We start from the raw sequence: 15,347 nt of genomic DNA on the forward strand, positions 1-15,347 counted from the left end.
CGGTGAATTTGTGTCTGTTAATATTTTACATTTGTATTATGGTGCATCTATTGACCTCATAAGGTATGCCATTGCTCCATATTCTTTTGGAATGATCACAACGTGCAAATATACTCTGCTACGTAGGTGAAAATTCGAAAGGAAGCATAAGGGTTAAGAGACTTTCCAATCGAATGACCGCGCCACCATTTCGCTTTGTCACCACCGCAAAACATAAGGCACGGTCTGTACGTGCACAACGCAGTGGCCCTATACACGTGCATGGGGTATTGTTCCTGACTCTTCACTTGGAAGTTCCGTATTTTCAAGAAGGTTGACATACCACTGAATACCATCAATTCTGACAATCATCATGCATCACACAATTGCTAATGCTCGTTTCTAGCCGGTTTGTTTTTTGTTTGAAAAAGACAATCGTGCACATGCAAAATTTACGTCATACACCAATTATCTTTAAAGAAGAATTATTTTAGAAACGGTTATGATCATAAGGAAGTACAATTGTTGATGCACTCTCAAACATATACTAGTTTTATGTCAACGTACTGTTTGACTCTGGTGCATTTCCCAATTTTCTCAGTAGTACATTAAAAACTGAAGATTATGTGTTAAAACTGCAAGATTAGCGTCAGAGAATAACCTGGCCGACACAACAGATCTCTTTATAGGTACAAAACCTTAAAAAAGTACTGGAATACATGATTAGACACATGAACGGATCGCAGAGACTCAGCGATGACACCCGGTGTTTTCGAGACAGAGAAACATGGGTTAGCACACAGGTAGTATTCATCACTCAAAAGAGGTCGGGTAACACAATTTCTGGTGTGATCCATAATCATATAGCTGGAATCAGGGATAATCTACAACAGGGATAGGTCACTCGCTTGCTTTCTTTACCATTGTACTAATTAACATGTGCTCCAACACAGTGACTTGCCTCGTTCCCAGCGCAACTTCAGCTGTGTTTAACAGAACTTCAGACAGTTTATTGTATCAGTCGGAATATCAGAAAGAATGAATGAATGAATGAATTATAGCAAGAATGAAAAGAAAGAATTATATGTGAATGAATGAAAGAATAACAAAAGAAAGAAGTACATATGTGAATGAATAAATGAAAGAATAAGAATAAAAGAAAGAAGTACATATGTGAATGAATGAAAAAAATAAATGTTACACCGCGGCCTTCCATCCAAAAAAATGTTAAAGAATGCAGAAGTATCGCGAGAACACACGTGTTAACATCAACTGTCCTCTCTAAAGAAACGCTACTTTGAGACATTTCTGTTTACATTAATAATCCATTCAGATATCTTATTGCAAGTGTTGTATGGCATGGACAATATTAACTGACACTGTCACACACCCAACAGAACCAGAAAGTGTAAAACTGTCACAGAGCGTTGTAAACACCTTTCCAGTTTTGTCAGATAATATCAACAAGAAAGAAAGAAGTTATGGAACTATAACCCTCAGGCATCACAAGCATCAATGGCGGATCAGATAAGATCATCGGCATGTCTCATTTTTCACACACTTCAAATACACCCCAACATCCTTTTTAGATTATGAAACTATCAATATTACTTGCAAACACATTTCACCTGCTATTATATTCCCCTCATAAGAATTATAGGTGTATGTGAAAGATGTTTTTGAAGAAATAACTAGAAACACTCAAACAACGGCGTGTAGAATTTCGGTGGAGGATCAGAACAGATCGGCGATACGTCATAATTTTCACACTCCTCAAATACACCCGAACAATTTTTTTAAATCGTAAAAATATACCTAGTACTTGCAAACACCTTTCAAGTAAAGGCATGTTTCCCATCTAAACCTTAAACGAATGTGTGAAAGATGTTTTTTATCGGCTCAATCTGGTCTACCTTCGCGTGAATGAAAGTCAGTGAGCTATAACATACCGACTTGAAATTTCCTACAAATCTACTGTCCTAATACTGACACTAATGCCATTTTTTCACTTAAAATGAAGTGACAAAATAGTTAACTTATCTTCTACATATAGGATTTCAGTTGTCACAACATTCAGCGAATTTAATTAGCTGTTGAAAATAAACCGGGCTCAAATTTAAATGCTAAGCTGTCGCCATATTGGATACACTGGTTACATAACGATCCCCGGCAAATGTTAAGAGACTTTTCGAGGAGTTTCCACTTCCTCTCTTTACAATCTCCCTGCTGGAACATTACTATTGCAAGCCCAAACTCGCTCGTTCACTCAAATTTTGCAATGTTGATGATGCGCAGAGACCATAGCTGGTGAGAAGTTGGAAACTTTTGAATCCAGCGAATGCAAATATTCCAATTGGTTTATAAGCTTATATGCAATACAGTGTAACTGTTAAAAACGCCAAATCTTCCTTAGTTTAGTGACCTAGTAGACAGAGACTGGCCATGGAGATTCAAAGGTCGGTGAATGTTAACTTACTGCTAGGTAACTAAGCCAGCGCAGTGAACGCGTTTGTGACAAGCAGGCGGGGCAAGTAATCTGGACGAATACACTTGACTGCTACAGGTTGATTGGCGATTAAGTACGTGCAATACCAGCTGACCGTGGGGTGAAATCAATACCGCCTTATAGACGGAAAGGCTTTTAATTTTGTGAAGCACTTTCTGTATCCGAGTGCACATTATAGGTTGTCATGCTCGAGAAATCGGAATTGTCAATGACTCGTATTGCATGTAAGTTGTGTTTTGGTGTTTGTATGCACTGACTGGCTGTACTTTGTGATAAGAGGAGAAAGAAAAAAAACGTTTCGTACAGTAAAAATGAAAGTCCATGGATGCACCCACCACGCTCCCTCCACCCACCACATCACTCTACTCAACCCCTGCCCCAAACACAGACACACACACAAACACACACACACAGACAGACAGACAGACACAGAGACACACACCTCTACCCCTTTCCGCCCAATCCACTCACTTTCATCACCACAAGACAGCCTCCTTGGTGTGGTGGTTAATGCTCCCGCCCGGAAAGCGGAAAGTAGCTGGTTCGATCTCATGCCAATAGGTTTTAAAATGTGGAACTTGTTGGCCGGCTCAGAGTCAGTATAATGTGTCTGAGTGGAGTATAAAGGCTTAACTACGGAATTGTTTCACAGTGAGCTTGCACTATAAAACCAGCTTAAATTTGACAGGTACACGCAGACGCACGTATGCATGCGCATACATATCTTCACAGGAGCAAAACATTCTTAAGTGCGACGTTGAACTCCATTTTACCCGACCTCACCTCCACCACCATAGCCCCTCTCCCTACACCCACCCCCCACCCACCCCCCAAAGAATAAGACTATGAACACAGTATCGTCATTACTGCTGATGTAATGACAACTCAGTGTCCCATAATTATGTTGAATTCAAACAGTGCAACCATAACAAATGTCATGTCATAGTTTGCATCTTGTAGTCTAGGGAAAAGTATTTTTCTCTTTCGGTGGTGCACGTGACCGTCAAGGAAAAAAGAGTAATTTCATTCGCTAACTCTGTGAATATCAATTAGTCGATTTAAACTATTCGCAAAAGCTCTTATCACGCCCTGCCATTACAAGTACACGCACACGTACACGCAGACACATCTATACACTTTATAACTGAAACTGGGCGAAATAGAACCAGTGTGCATGTGACTCTTAAGACGAATAATGCATATATTAGTAATATATTAGTCCGGTTACACGATATGCATGCATATATGCATGCATGTAGTCTGTCTCACAGCCCCTGAAGTACACAGTTTCCCTCCTGCCAAGCGCTCTCTGGTCTCCCTGTAACTTCCTTTGAATTCATATCGGTTAGTTTGTTAATATCACAATTTTACATATATCAGAGACTAAGCATTAGTCTAGCGTGCATGTAATAATCTAACCTAGTCAAACTATAAATAGGGTCTCGTGACAATTTAACCGGTCAGTTATCAGATATTCCCTATTATCATGTTTGAATAACACTCCCTATCGAGCCTTCATCGTTATTACGTCGGTTTGTTTTGGTTATAGACATAAATTATTTGAACAAATACGTTCAAAGTACACTAATGCTTACAGTTAACGTTTTAAGCTACATTCCCGCTGTCCCTACAGACGGCAGCCCAGTCTCATGGCACGCTCACTTACTTTATTTGGCAATTGTAAACCTCCAGTGACGTCAGTATATTGTTCATAAGGACACGTTTGTCGTAATTTTTCAATCTCGCTCTCAGGGGTAATTATCTAAATAATGTCCCTCTGACCCATTATTGTTTGTTTTGAAGACGTGCAAGGTAGGGCGTCGGCTGCCAGTCTCATCCCAGTTGATTTCATCAGTGAAAACAAAATACTGAAATTATATCTAACATGTATATACATATCTTCGATTTATAAGTTGGATATACTATGACCCGTGGGCATTGTTTCAGAGGGAAATGTGATCCTAAACATCAACCAATGGCAGGTGATGAGATATAACGACAGTGTTTGACTACTGGGATGAAGCAGGTGCCCCAGTAAGTCGGACTTTTCTGCTTCAGTTGATCCATAAACTAGTCATGTGTAGATTTTAAATATTTGACAACGGAATCCAAATAGTCGGGTAAACAAAAGAAACTGCACACCTGACTGTATTTCTGAATGTCACAACATGTTTACATGGATATTCTATGTCCACTTCAATCACTTTCATAATATTTCTTCACTGGCATCAAATGTGATGTGTGCGATTCACAACTACAATGATGTCATCACAATATTCATGTGTGGATTCAGAACACTTGTACTACAGAGAACGAACTATCCGTGGCGATGAATTCATGATCTGAAACAATTTTTGATGAATATACTTGTTACTTGTCAACAAGCTACTTGTTGTGTCATTGCCCAGACATGTATGAACTGTGTGATAAACTTGTCAATTACAGCAGAATAAACATGATAACAATAATCATGAATCTAAATTATTTCATAAACACAAGAAAATCCAATTACGTAGAGAAACAACACATTTAACTGATCGCGTTACATTCTTGTACACAACAAACAGCACACTCACAGACAACTTATACGTCCGCCTCAATCACTACAACTATATTTGACAGTTTAAATACGTATGTCACTCCCTAAAACAACCTCTCTGTCCAGGTCGATGAAGGCGAGTTTCCCCATCCCCACGTCCAGCACAAGGCCATAGTGGAGGTTGGCCCCTGTCCCAGGTCTGTCAGACATTGTGTTACTGTAACACTTCCCCTCCTCTCCCTGCTGCCACACCCTGGTACAGAGACTTCCCCAGTGTATGTCACAGCTTTCTCACACTGACACACCAGCAGCTTCACTGTCCAAAACCATACACCTCACTGTTCACCTGACTGAGCTCCATCACACCCATCTCCGGGACAACCCACCACAACCTTCCATAAACCGCACACACCCAAGAGTGTGTCTCCCAGTACTGTGGGGTTTATGGGGCAGGGGTGACAGTAAAGGGGGGTGGAGGAAGGTGGATCGGGGTGGAGGCACATGTACACCGATATTTCTGTAACCTGCCGCTGTATCTGTTTAGTGTGGCGGGCGGCGAGTTGACCAGCTGACCGTCTGTAGTTATGTGGCGCCTGCCTGTGTTGGCTCGATCAGCGTCCAGTTGTAGTTTAGGACCTGGAAATATGCATTTTGTTTACAGCTTAACACATTTCCCGACTTCACACAGCAAATTAATCATGTTCTTGTCAAACTTGTTTCAATATTTACAAAACAGCGTATTGATTGATCGGCTGCCATTTCCATCTGTGAATGAATTGTATCACCACTGTCACTAAAACACACATATTTATTCTGTGAAAACATGCGTATGGGTATTCTAATATTTTTCGTGATGTTACTGTTGATTGACAATGAAATGAACACTCCACGAAATTTTTCTTTTTCAGAAATTGTCAACTGAGCTGGGTTACTGTCTGTAGTCAGAGATAGGCATTTCCGAAAACTCATTTGACTTGTATGAACATCATTTTATGATATAACTATTACTGTTAGTATTCCAAACACTTCGTATTCAGTGTACGAAACAATAAGACACAGAAAGCAGTTATTGGATGATATTTTCACATCTGAGTGTTCAGCAGTGTCAAGAGGTAACATGTTCCTCCGCTTCAATCACTGACCACATTTTCAACACACTCAGTGCGTAGGGAGGTCGCCGCGTCATGTACATGGACTGGGACATATACCTATTAAGTTTTTAAACATTTAAAGTTTTAAACAGATATTTCATGTTGTATATCTTTAGACAGTTTGTCTCGAGAGCTTTAAAACATTAAATTTCAATGGGAAGTCTGACAACTTGTCACACGATCGTGTAGGTTTTTCACATTAACTTAATGGCTAAACATCATGTCAAATTGAACATGCTAATTAGATTGCTAATAGCTTTAAGGCATTATATTAGTTGTAGCGCATCACAATACGTCATGTTGCTGTTACTGTCTTTCATATAATTGAAAATACTGACACAATCTTACTCACGTAATAGATTATTTCACAGTATGTAAAACACACTGTAAGCGCCAAGAATTGCGTGGAAATGTCTACACACAAAAAGAACCAAAGCCTTTTGTGGTGTTTGGCCTAGGTTTAGCATGCCACGACACTGTAAACCACGAGACAGTCATCCACAAAGAACAAGTTCATAAAACGTGCATCATATAGTACTTCATACTGGATTACAAGTCACATATAAATACCAGTGTCGATAGGTGTTTGCCTGACTTTACATGTAAATATGATAAACCCGACAACGTGTTTCGTTCTGTCTTGAAAATAATAAAAGTGTTGTACCTACACCCCAGTATGACCCGTGAAAATCCAGGCGAGCAGAAGTCTTCAGAGATCGATGTTTGTCGTAAGAGGCGACTAACGATACAGGGTGGTCAACCCTCGCTGACTTGGTTGATACTCAACATCGTGTATCAGTTGCGTAGATCGATGTTCATGCTGTCGATCACAGGGTTGTCTGGTTGAGACTCGATTATTTACAGTGCGATGCAATATGGTGCGAATAATGCTGGGTCCGGCGACCACCCAACAACACCGCATTGTAGTATCCCGAAAAGAGATACACACTAGCATTTTGGATTGAAATACTTTCTTGGAACATGTTCCACGCCTGCCACAAATAAAACTGAGGGTTTGCCCCTACCCCCCAACCCCCCAACACACACACAGAGAGCATAAACGCTTGCTTTTCCCGCCAAATGATTGGGGTAAAGGCTTCACGTACACATATCACTTGTATTTCAGAGGCAGTAGGATCACAGTGGATTGTGTTGACAGATGCGGAAGTTGAAAAACACTGGCGTGTGCGGAAATAGGAAATGAGCAATCTAGGTAATCTAGTCTAGACCAGACAATCCAGTGTTCGACAGCATGAGCATCGATCTGAGCAATGGGGAACAGATGACATGCGTCAAACAAGTCAGCGAGTCTGACCGTTCGATCCCGATAGTCGCCTCTTACGACAAGCATAGTCGCCTTTTATGGCAAACAGGGGTTGCTGAAGGCCTTTTCTATCCCGGACCTCCACGGGTGAGGCATTTATAACGTATTCGAGCTTTGAGAAATAAGTGTACACGTATCACAGTATTATGACCTGGAAAAGACGAAATCTGATCATAAGCTAACTTAAATGAACACACTTGCCCGACGTGTGCCCATCAATACCCATTATCTAGATGATTACATTGACTGAAGCATGGCAGGACAAATAAAACGACATGTACCGTTGTTGTTTTCTTTTGTTTGACTTTTTAATGGTATACTCACCAACAAGTGGTAGTGGTGTTGTCTCGGTAGTAACTTCCGCGAAGTTATGTTTAAACGAAAAGAAAATATTTCAATATCGTTATCCACACGCGGATACGAGTAGGATGGAGAGCTAGGAGAAGATAAGAGCTGATACGAGTAGAAGGGATTGCTGGGAGAAAGGAAGGGCGGACTCGAGTAGGCGAGAGATCTCCCGAACTTCACACCCTGTATCTCACATCCGGTTCTTCACATCCCGTACCTCACACCCTGTACCTCACATTCCGTACCCCACACCCTATACCTCACACCATATACCTCACATCCCGTAGCTCACATCCCATACCTCACACCCTACATCTCACATTCCGTACCTCACAGCTGGGAGGAGGGAGGGGCGAACTCGATCAGGAGGGAGACATCTCGAATCCCACTCACTGTCCCTGACACCCCGTACCTCACCGGTACAGGTTTTTCACCTCGCATCCTATACCTCACACCCCTTACATTACACCCTATACCGTCCATCCTATACCTCACATCTCCTACCATACATCCCTTACCTCACACCCTGTGTCTCACACGATATATTTCACGTACCTCACTTCCCTTACTTCACACCACTTACCTCACATTCCTTACTTAACACCCTGTACCTCACACTCCGTACTTCACTCCCTCACACCCCGTACTTCACATCCCGTACCTCGCCTCCCCTACCACACCCCGTGCCTTACACCCTAAACGCTTAAACTTCCTATTCAAATTGAACGGACCCCCTACATTTTTGAGAGTATAATATCAAAGACAAAAGGTAGGTCTACCCACTTTCTTATGTTTTAACCATACACCCCACCCGTATCTCCCAAATCCTGTGCTCCCTTAAGCATGAACCATGTATCCACCTCACCTGCTGCCCTTAATCTACCCGACTGCACACAGACGCCGCCGGTGGAGATCTGTCCAGCTGATCCCAAACACGCTTCGCCGTCTAAAAATATCCTGACCTGCGTGTCACGTGACGACGACAACGCACGTATTGACAACGATAATGTGCATATCAAGGTCGATGCGGTCAAGTAATTTCTTCCAATGTGATGGTTTTGTAAATATACGCAACATGTCTGATCCTAATTTGGCAGCTGACACCCATTTCTACTGCCAACGTTAGGTAGACGTGACACTGTTTTGTAAGTGTAAAATGACATTCACCGTGCTGAGGACACTGCGAGTGATGGCGTCTGAAGTTGGAATGACAATAAAAGATTTACCTCTGAAACCCGATCACGTAACTTAAATCAATACCAACATTACATATTACATTATCTACGATACTCACGTATGTATTTCGCTGATTTACACTGCTAGTATATCCTTGTCAAGACAGCTTTACTGGAGCGTGGGAGGACGGGCCAGCACGCACCTCCTTGGAGTTTCGGCTTCCTTGTTACATAGGTCACTTCCGCGTTATATATTAAAGAGCGAGTTTCGTCATAATCGGACAACGGACAGCTCTACCATTGAAAAAAACATTACAATTGAACTATCTGATGTACAATCACTTGTATGTGACACTTTTGGATCTATGTGATCTGGCGATGGGGTAGCCTAAAGGTACAGCCTTCACTCTGTACGGGTTCGATCCTCCACATGGGTGCAGTGTGTGAGGCGCATTTCTGATGTCTCCGTCCTGATAGTTCTGGAAGTTCTAGATCTGTATTGAACTGTATCGCTGTTGTACCTCGAGGGGTCCATATAATGTAGAAAGATAGTCCACAATAATTATTATTATTACTTTATCCGTTTAATCTCAACTGGGTGAGTGAGTGAGATAAACTTTACAATCACGTCGGCAATATTTCAGCCATATCATGACTAAAATGAGTTAAAAACTTGTCGACGAAGGACAGTAAAGCGAACTAGACTCTCACAGTATTTGAGAAGTAAGACTATCATCTCTAAAATTGGATTCCAAATTCAGACAAGACTGTATGAAAATGGGCTATAGATTACCAACAAGGTAGATCACCATACTAGGGACCATGGGGACTTACAGTATTTTCGCTTCCTGCATGGGCTCCAGCTGGATTCACATCATCCTCCAGCAGCTAGCAATTTAGACATATCTTGCCATAAATAAAAACACACATATTCTACGATTAAAATGGCGGAAAGTCTAAACGTACTTAGAAATGTTTTGGGACTTGCATACCCTGTCAGGAGGACAATAATTCTACTGCACTTTAACCCCCTCGAGGATACAGCCACGAACAATCTTAATTACTAATTCGAGCTTCCAATCATACAATCATAGAATATGTTTATCTATTTACAATTCATTTAACAAATCTAATTCTTTTAAAAATGCAATAATTAAATGTTATTGTTAAAAAGATCCTTCATAGTTCGGGATTTAAAATAGTTATCCCTTGTAATGATTGATCCCGACTGATTTCCTCGACTGAAAAAAACTGGCCACGAGGTGAAGGAGTCTTGATTACAGACATCCTGTGGTTGGCGTCACCACTTCTACTTGACGAAGGCAATGACTACTTCTGACTTCAAACAGGGATACAAGGACAGCGAACCATTTGGACTTCACACGTAATCTCTATGTGGGGAGTCGAACCCGGGTCTTTGGCATGACGAGTGAACACTTTAACCACTAGGCCTGTAACCACTGGGATTTAAAAAGATAAAAATTAACAATAAACACAGTTAGATTATAAGACAACACTCGAGGACGCTTGAAGTAAAAGTGATTTTTGGATGGCCCACGCTTGCGGTACAGAGATCACGTCAATTCCGCGCCTATATATTCGTCAGTACATGAGGGATCCATTCAAGGGAATGGCGAATCATCGACTGTTTGATCTCGTTTAGCGAAAATGGAGGTAATATGCATAAGACCTATGGTAAAGTAAGTATTTAAACATTTTAATAATTTTGTCAAACACAACAATATGTTCGAATTTTTATCAGTTACGCTCATAACTGTAATATTATTTCTTTCAGGACATCACGTATTTTGTCTTCGATGGATCCTCCCAGAATCAGTAGGGGACACTGATTCACTACATGTTTGATCCACAGAAAGAGATGGGATAAACATTTTTTTATGATATTATGAGAAGTCATATTTTTAAACTTATCCTATCTCACGATTTGCACTTCTCTCTCTTGCTTCGACGCTGAGTGGAACGAATTAGAACTTTCCTGTAGGCCTCTCTTGTCCATATGCCCGTGTTCCCTAGGCTGCTCTCCTTACAGTACGGGTCCCTTAGCCATGCAGTGCATGCAGCATGCTCCCCTATCTACCAACGTGACTACCTCAGAGAGATCATTCTTCTTCTTGTCGCACGACAGAGTGGACGTATCTTAGTTCTTGTATAGAGTTTGAGTTGTTTTGCATTATGAGGAAAACAGATCCTCCGAACAAGAAGCGTAAATTTTGCGCTCAGTGTAAAACTATTTTTTCGACTTTGGACCCACACATATCGTGTGTGGGTCAATGTTCTTGGGAGAAACGTTGTGAGAAGTGTGCAGGTTTATCAACTGACGATTTCAAGGCTTATAAGCGGGTTTGTGCTTGTAGGATTGCAGATAGAGCTAGGAATGCATCTGCTGACCTAGGCCCCACTCCTACCAAGAAACCACGCCTGGATCGTCCTACCCTCACCCCTCGTCGTTTGAAATCCCCGCTCTCCGAGGCGGAGGATTTTTTGGACGCTTCTTCAGATTCTTACCTTTCGGAAGATGTTCGGAAGCTTTGGGGGACGCATTCTTCACCTGGCTCAACGTCTCAGGCCGGCTCTAGGGTAGTTGTTATGGATAAGCCTTTAGCATCTACTGTCTCCCCTGATCTGCGGTCTACTCTCTTGGTTTGTAGGGCCTCTGGTTCGTCTCAAAACGTGACAACAGTCGCTTCGGTTCACCGATCTGCATCACCTGCATTACCAAATAATTCTGTTTCTCCAAGTTATTCAAGGCGATCACGTTCGATTCATCGATCTGTTTCGTCGGAACGTTCAAGTTCTAGTAGGTCTAGATCGCCTGACAGGTTGTCTCGAATCCATCTCGTAGATCGACTGAGCAGTCATGTTCACCCCAGCAGAGTGGCGTTGGTCGTCAGTCATATTGATCATACTAAAACACGTATTGATTCAAATGGTGGTATCGGCACTTCCTCCCGTTTGGATTCACGTCGCCAAACTGATTCACCAGGCCGAATCAATTCACCAGATCGAATCAATTCACCAGGCCGAATCAATTCACCACATCGAATCAGTTCACATGGTCGAATCAATTCACCAGATACAATCAATTCACATGGCCCTTTCAATTCACCATGTACAGGTTTGGGTGAACGGGTTGGTTCACCTTTCCGTGATGTTTCATATCGCCGAACCAGTTCAGTACACCGTTCGGCTTCACTTAATCATACTGAGGCAGTTTCTCGAACCACAGCTTCTAGACAAAGTGAGTCATGGAATCGAATTGATTCAAGTACACGAACTGGTTTGCCACATCAATTTGATTCGTCAGCTCATCCCGATTCACGCCACTTATGTGATTCGCATCAGCGTTCTGGGGTTGTTTCTCGGACTGGATCACTTCAGCGTTCAGGTTCACCTGCTCCCTCAAGATCATCTACTCGCTCTACTAATCGATCCAGATCGCCAGATCGAGTTAGGTCATCCCATTCTTCTGTCTCCCCGACTAGTCAACATGCTACGGTTCGTTTGACCAGTTCGCTCCCCATTCAGACGCCGGTATAGTTCCAGGGACCGTCGCTCTCCTTCACGGCAAACTGATTCGGATCATATGACGGGGGCGACAATTCTGCCTGAATCATGGAATGCTAATCAGGATTCCTCTCAAGGGCCAGATTTAAATACAATGCTTCGGGCTATTACAGTAGCTTGGAATCAATGTCAACCTTCGACTACGTCAAGTTCAGTTCCAGTTGCATCAACTGGTAACCTGTCTTCCACTGGTGTATCTCATCAACCCTCATCCCGCTCTCCAAATAATTCGGATATTTCTACCCCAGAGGGTAGTTTTGATTTAGTAGAACCTTCGCATGTACTTGCCTGGATTGTTGAAAAGCTTCAGCTGTCGGTGAGCAGATCTCCGGATGACCTTAATGTATCTTATGCTCTGAAGAATAGAGACCTATCGACCATTACCTTGCCATCACGACCGTGCATTCTGAAAATGAAAAGTTCATTAGATGATGCGTTTAAGAAATTGAAACGCGTGAAGGATGGTTTGTCTTCACCCAAGTTTATGCAATCCATTGCTCACGGCCATGGATTTTCTGTGTTGGCTTCGTCTCCATCAGTTGACGAGGATATTTCTACCCTATGTGGCAAACGCGCTGCTTCATATTTCTTTGTGGAAGATAGGGAATTGGCACATATGGATATGACCATTCGTCGCACACTACCCTTTATCAATTGTGCTATTTCGGCAGTGGATGCTGTTGCTGTAGCTGTTGATCACGCATATAGTGACCAAGATGCTTATATCAGGGGCTGCATGGCATTGGTCTTAGACCAGTTTCAGGTCATTCTAGACCAATTATCCCATTTTTTCGGGTACGTACTTGCAGTGCGCAGGAGAGCCCCCCTCAACATTTTATCTTGGGATGAACGCTTCAAGGCTGAATTGTTTAGACAGCCTTTTTCCTCAGATATGCTTTTTGGTGGTAACATTGGAGAAGTTTCAAACAAGGTGCATCAGGACACTCATTTTCAGGTCTCTGTTGAATTACTGAAAATGCAGAAATATCAGCTGCAAAGTTCATTGAAACAACGCAGAACGCCTCGTTTCTCTCCAACCAACCCAGATTTGAAAGACTGTTTTTGTGACAAACCCTTTATCCAAACACGGAACAGGAATCTGGCTTGCTGACCTCTACTCCTCGGAGCAATCACGTCAGTGTAGTGAGTCCTTCCCGATTTCCTTTACGGATTTCGTAGCGTTCATAGCTCCTAAGTTCCTTAGCACACCTTTGTGGTCTTACTGTGGTAAGTAGTGGAAGCCATGTGGTGTTGTTTTGGTACTGAACGTTAAACTTGTGAGCTTTCTGATTCAGTTTCCTTTTCCCCTTTTTGTGATGGGGTCTGGGGGGCTGTCTCGAAGCAGGTACGGGCCCGATTACTAGTCATAAGACTTTAATTACGGGGGTACTCTGATAAATCGCAACGAAGTGACATGACTCGCCTAGTTGCGTCTCCTTGCATTTGCGAGGGTTGCGGCCGAACACCACATTGCTCAGGAGTACCCACTCCTTGGGAGAGATGGCGTCTAGTAAGCCAAGGGGTTCAGGAGAACCCACCACTAGTATAGGTTCTATGCTAGTTGGATGCGACCTCTCTTGTTCATTGCTACCTACGATTGTCATTAGCCTACACAGTAATACTGTCAGTGCTTTGAGACATAGGGTAATCTGCTATCGTGGGACAAGTGCAAATCGTGAGATAGGATAAGTTTAAAAATTTGGAAATTTTAACTATAAATTGTATATTTATATACTTATCCTATCTCACGTGATGTATGCCCACCCAGCCTCCACACTACACAGATTTAGACGTGGGCTCCAAGAAAGAATGATCTCTCTGAGGTAGTCACGTGGGTAGAGAGGGGAGCATGCTGCATGCTCTGCATGGGTTAAGGGACTCGTCCTGTAAGGAGAGCAGCCTAGGGAACACGGGCATATGGACAAGAGAGGCCTACAGGAAAGTTCTATCTCGTTCCATTCAGCGTCGAAGCAAGAGAGAGAAGTATATAAATATACAATTTATAGTTAAAATTTCCAATTTTACTTCATTTTTCAAAGCACTGGCTTGAGTAGGTAAAATAAACAACTGAAAGAAATGGTAAGCTCGATTCCACTATCCAGTTTTTTTCATTGTCTTCTAAGATATTTAGAAGTTGGTGTGGTAATGTAAAACACGTCTTATGGATGACAACTTGACTGGCAGCAAAACAAGTCTCATGGATAACAACTTGACTGGCAGTCACAGCCCTTCGGTGTAGAAGAGACAGAAGGACACAGTCAAAACAGGATCTCGTGACTGTTAATCGGATGTTCGGGACCACGATTTCAACCCTACACCTGGCCGGGAGTTTCGATTCCAGTGTTTGTCAACAAGTCCTAGCAGATTGAAGTTTAAATTGGCATCTCTGCAGTGATCAAATAAAACACCTTGTGCCAACTACTCACCTGTGCACGTGGGCTTTTGTGTATTAATACATATATCTTCAGTTTAAAAGGAGACAACATACACACAGAGTTATATCGCATCACCTGTGATGTATGCACGTGGGCTTGTGTGTATTGATACATGTATTGTCTGTGTATATGTTATCTCCTTTTTAAACAGAGTTATATTGCTATTGTTTGTACATAATTTTTAGTATTCGTTCAAACGTATTACTGTATTTGGAGGTTACTGATTAGAATGTTAGTTAAGTTGAACTTTACGTCACATCGGCATATTTCAGCCATATAGTGATGAAGTATGTTAGGGGTCACCG

The sequence above is a fragment of the Haliotis asinina genome, chromosome 4 (genome assembly GCF_037392515.1).
Source record: "Haliotis asinina isolate JCU_RB_2024 chromosome 4, JCU_Hal_asi_v2, whole genome shotgun sequence".
NCBI classification, from domain to species: Eukaryota; Metazoa; Mollusca; class Gastropoda; order Lepetellida; family Haliotidae; genus Haliotis; species Haliotis asinina.